Raw genomic sequence first — 6,019 nt, 5'->3', positions numbered from 1 at the left:
TTTCTGGGTGTCTCAGGAACTTGGGAAACCTAGGAAAATCATTTGACCTCACCAGGATGAAATCCCTCATCCATAAAACAAGATAATTGGGATGGAAGAATTTCAAGTCTCCATTCTGGCCTTTTTATTTCTAAGTTTCAAATTTGGATGGAAGTCACTTGTCAGAACAAAACATGAAACACCTAAAAAAGAAATAAGACTTTGCTTCCCCAAGTGAAAGGACAGTTAACTTCAAATATAACTTTCTCTAATGGTTTCAAGTATTTCTCAGTTCAGATCTTTTGTTACTATTGCAAATATGAAGCAAATTTGCCTCTTCCAAACATTTTCATGTATGCATTTCCCTGTGGAAGGACTAATAAGAAAATCTAAAAGATGGCCCCCGCCTTTCTCTTCCTCTTCTTCCCTTCTCTTCCTTACCTTCCAGTCTAGAAGTTGTTTGTTAAAGTATAGCACAATAGTGTCTGTGTGGAGGGGAGCTATAGTGGCCCAAAGAAGGGTGTTGGAGCTTGAACAAGACAAAAAGGGTATCTAAGTAGGAGGGAACATAGCATGGACAGTAAGAGCCCATGTAAGGTCCTGTAGGTGTCCAGATTTGGGAAGGGACATGGGATATCAGAGATGCATCACTAATGAGGTAAGGGTGTATGCATATGCCCAAGCACTGACTGTCAGACCCAAGTATGATCAGCAGAGCATCCTTCCCAGCATAATCTGTCAGAGACCAAGCTGAAAGAGAAGGATGTCCACCAAAGTAGTGGCCAGGTGTTGGTTGTCGGAGACTGAACACAGCTAGGAAGCATCCATAGATCTAGGGGAGAGAGAAGGAGACAGCCAGTGTGGAGAGTCAGAGCCTGAGAAGGTGATGAGGGCAGCCAAGCCTGATGGTGGTCATAATAGAATATCATAACAGAATGGAGGAAGGTGAGGCTGAAAAGCAGTAGCATGAGCTATCAGAGTCTGTGCAGTGAGAATGGCAGCCTGGCATGGGTGTGTCAGAACCCAGAGTGGATAAGGAAGGAATCAGTGGGGAAGAGGATGGCAGCAGAAATAACATTCATTATACATAAGGGGATTCATTTAATAAGTAAATGCATAGACAGTTTTCTCATCACAGAAGGGACGAGAGAAAATTGCAAATATGGAGAGAAAACTAGAATGAACCCTCTGGTCTTAGGGTGGAATTGAAGAGATCAGTATAAATTCATGGTTTCTAGTGTAGAAACATATATATATATAGTTGTAAATAATTCCCAGCTCTGTCCACTGACAGGGTCTGAGAACAATGACACTAATAGCAAAGAGCATACATAACTAGGGCACTGAGCTTGCCTTCTAAATATTACTTGTATCTACCAAATGAAACCCTTAGCAAAAGGGCTGATTCCAGAAGCAGGCAGGCAGAGAACAGGATGAACCTGGAATATCACCTTGTGCCTGAAAGCAAGGAAATGGCCCAAGAATATAGAAAATGCATGTTAAATTTTTCCAGAATAACATGAGATTAGCAACTTACTCTGAAATGAATCCGAAGGAAAAAAAAAGTATTTTTTTCTGTAAGTGCTTCAGAATTTTAAAAATAAAACAATGAATACCAATGAGGAAAGAAGAATGTTCCTGAAACAAGTTATATTAAAATTAAATCTAAAATTTTGCAAGAATGATAATTTTCAATAAGATTAATTTACTCACTAATACATATTTTTAGCATTTGCATCATAGTCCATTGTGTCTGGGAATACAAGTACGAAAAGATACTCCTTATTTTACTCTTAAGTAACTTGTAGTTACAGATTGGAGGGAAGTGAGAGACAGCTGCTGTAATGAAGACTAAATGTTTAGCGGAGAGAGATAGGAGCACCAGTGTCTGCAGATGACAGTGAGCAAATAGCTTACAAAGCGGGTAAACCCTGAGCTTTAAGGATAAGTAGAAGTTCGACAGGAAGACAAAAAAAATGGAAGAACATTCCAAGATGAGAAAATGCAAAGTAAAATGCCCTGAGAGGCCTGAGAGAATAAAGAGAACTGCAAGAGGTTTCTTGGAATTGGAGAGTCTGGAACAGAAAGGCAGGATCTGGCAGAATAAGAAAAAGTCTCAAAATTCCAAGTCTTTGTCTGATGATGTCCCCAAAGATTCCTTATGATCATCTGAGGCAACAACAACAAAATCTCTTCAGTGGATTTAAACTTCCTTTATCCTGTATTATCAGTATCAGTATTTATTCCTCATTATTACAAATAAGCTACACCTAAAATGCTCAAATAAAAGCAAGATAATGATTCTATCTGGACCATCTATGTCTATTCAACCATCCATACCAGAGATAGTACAGGTAGGAATCAGATTTCTGCAAGGCCTCTCTTAATTCCTAATCTCTAAAATGGGGATTAAAATCATACCTGCTTAATTTACCTCACTGATTAATTGTGAAAATCAGATGTGATAAAGTGTGTGAAATCCCTGTATCAACTGCAAAGCAGAATGCAGGTGTTAATATATGCTGGAATAGTAGGGTAACACGACCCATGTAATAGGCCTAGCAAAGGGCAAAAGGGAAATGGACGAGAACAACCAAGAATATCTCAGAGCAAAGACTACTTTATACCTGACAACACTCTTAAGGATTTTCTAGGAAATTAAAGCACTAATCAGAAATGGAAAGATCGAGGCCAGGCACGGTGGCTCACGCCTTTAATCCAAGTACTTTGGAGGCCAAGGCAGGCGAATCACCTTAGGTTGGGAGTTCAAGACCAGCCTGACCAACATGGTGAAACCCTATCTTATTTTAAAAACTAAAATAAATAAAGAAATGGAAAGATCCATAAATTACACCAAGTCTAATCTTGTCATTTAGTGGGTAAGGAAAAGAATGCTCAGGAGCCTTAAGCAGTATGGCCAAGTAACACATTTAGACTTAACAGAAGCCCAAACGTGCCTTTTTCCATTTTACCACCACAAAATAAACACCAATGTTTCAGGGATAGCACCCTTATGACTTTAATGTGATTGAGTAAATGAAACTGGAAATTATACTAACCTATGTTCTAGCTCTTCTTCTTCATCCTTTTTCTTTAATTCTTTTCTAATGAACCAGTGTCCCCACCCTTTGTGCTGCTGTTTTAGCTGAGCTCACCCAGCATTATCTTAGCATGGTTTCTGTGCTTTATAATTCTATAATTTTTTAATCATTCTTAGAATGTTAGGAAAATGTATGCATACTAACATGGAAATATACTGAATAAATTAATGAAAAAATAGGCAGAACACATTTTAAAACAATGTAATGTTTCGTGTGTGTGTGTGTGTGTCTATACATTAACAAAGGTCTGAGGAATATGTACTATGTTGTTTACAATGTTTTCCTTTTAAGAAAGTAGGTCTGAGGACAGATGATTCAATGGGGAAGAACAATGCCTTTCTTTGTAGAGAAAAATGTGTTGTTTTCCTTTATATCTCCTTTCTTTTTTTTTTTTTTTTTTGACAGTGTTTCACTCTGTCATCCAGGCTGGAGAGCAGTGGCATGATTTCGGCTCGCTGCAACCTCTGCCTCTCGAGTTCAGGTGATCCTCCCGCCTCAGCCTCCTGAGTAGCTGGGACTACCGGCATATGCCACCATTCCCAGCTAATTTTTGTATTTTGAGTAGAGATGGAGTTTCGCCATTTTCATCAGGCTGGTCTCAAACTCCTGACCTCAGGCGATTCACCCACCTCGGCCTCCCAAAGTGTTGGGATTACAGATGTGAGCCACCATGCCCAGCCAGCCAGTCCTTACATTTTTTCAAAAGGCATATTTTACTTAAAGGAACAAAAAGTTAACAAAATGTAGATGATGGCAGAAGTTTGAGTAGCCTCTAAATGGGGACAGAGAGAGTAAAGCTCAGTAGACTTTTCTCCCTGTGCCTAATGAGAAGAGAGTCCTGAGCAGCAGGCAGGAAGACCCCCATGCTGTGTGGCTGGCATGCTTCTTTGTCACTGAAAGCTAACCAAAAAAACAGAGATTTATTCAAAATAAATGTTTTACAAAGCCTGAAAAGCATCCAACTCCTTTCACTCTGAATTCTCAATAACCCCAAGTGGTTGATGGGGTCTGGGAGCAGGCATGAATAATTCTCCATGAGAGCACTTCCCATATCTCCACTCTCCCAACTCTTAAGGATTAGAGTCTGAAAGCCTGGCTGAAATTGAGCTGCTGGGAAATCCAATCATGTGAGAACAATTAAAAATTTTGTTTGCAAGATAAGAGCTTAGTACAAAGCCTAGCCTTAGACAAACTTATGAAATGAAACTATGACAAGGAGCTCTTCTCCTCTGGGTTCTCAGCCTTTTAGTACCAGGAACCCACAGCTGCTTCTCTTCCTTTTCTTCCCTTGCCTTCTTTTCCGTCAAATCTCCTAACCTCAGTATCTTTATGCATGGTAAAATACTAAAAATTAAGAGCAAAAAATGATAACTGACTCAAGCTCTATTTGCTTTTTAAATTTTTTTATTTTTGTGATATCCCTGGTTTATATAATTTGCAAAGTACCTTTAACTTAAGAATTTAAGTGAGACTACTGGAAATTTAAAAAGCAGAGAAAGTGTTCTCTCTTCAATATATGCACTACTAGGAGCTTAAATCTATACAGTAATTGTCTTGATTAGTTTCAGTCCTTTCCAGATATTTATTCACATCACATTCCTGCTGCAGAACACCTTTGTGAAATGACATGTTTACTCTCTCTGTTATTAGAGACTCATCTGTAGCGCATGGTTAAATCATAAAGCCTTGTTTGAAGGGGCTTTATGTTCTGTAAGGAATGAGCATAAACTATCCCAGCCCAAGGTCTCCTGGCAGCACAGTATTGTGGAAAGAACAATGAAATAATAATGAAGATTTGAGTTCTTAAACTTCCTTTATCCTGTATTATCAGCATCAGTATTTATTCCTCATTATTAACTAAAACAATGTGAACAGTTTTGTAGTCTTCACAGTTTGAGTCCCTTAACAATTCTGTGTATCTCACAAGGTTATTACAAAAATTAGTTAAGATGACATAAATTAAAGCATTTTATAAGCTCTATATTTAAGGAAACTTAGAACTTCAAACTGGCCTAACCAGGTTGAGAAGTCATTTTGAGCATGATTTAGAGTATCTTGACACTACTCGTTCATCTGTACACACATAACGTCAAACAAGCTAGATAGCACATCCTCCAATGGAAAATTAATTATCTGCAGATCCAAGGAATCCATTGCAGCAAACACGGCTCTGCGTTTTTTTTTAAATGGAATTTGTCATTTTACCACAGACCCTTTAATGTTTTCCAGTTTTATTTCCTGTTTTGATACTTTTGGTTGGTACACTCAGGCAGAGAAAAACATTTCTTGACACACACAAATGACAAACCAATATTTGGTACCTGTGGTTTTACATTTACATATGAGCCATTCTTGTATTAAAGCCTCAATGCAGATAAATGCATTTGAAAATAAATTATGATTCACACAAAAATAAACTAAAAGTAAGGATAGATACTACAGGAAAAGATAATGGTTTGAATACACAGGAAACTTACAGTTCAAAAATAACCTATCCTACTATCCCAAAAACCATAAGGAAATGTTCAATTCGTGTTTGAGATAGAAGAAACATTTGTGAATCATAAAGTCTGCTGCCATGGAAAAAATGACAGATTAACTAAGGTCTGATGACTTTTATGTTCCAGGCCCTAATTCTAGAAAGGCCTTTTGGCACCTTCTCTGGTAGGTATTTCTCAAAGTCTGTGGGCAATATATAGACCTTGTATGTCTTCTACGAGCCCTACAGTCACTCATTATTTCAAGTTAGCCAAAACATGCTTATTATCTTTCTTTTTTTTTTTTTGAAACGGAGTTTTGCTCTTGTTACCCAGGCTGGAGTGCAACGGCACGATCTTGGCTCACCACAACCTCTGCCTCCTGGGTTCAGGTAATTCTCCTGCCTCAGCCTCCTAAGTAGCTGGGATTACAGGCACGTGCCGCAATGCCCAGCTAAGTTT

This window comes from Callithrix jacchus, chromosome 3 (genome assembly GCF_049354715.1).
Source record: "Callithrix jacchus isolate 240 chromosome 3, calJac240_pri, whole genome shotgun sequence".
NCBI classification, from domain to species: domain Eukaryota; kingdom Metazoa; phylum Chordata; class Mammalia; order Primates; family Cebidae; genus Callithrix; species Callithrix jacchus.
This window is presented reverse-complemented; position numbering follows the sequence as displayed.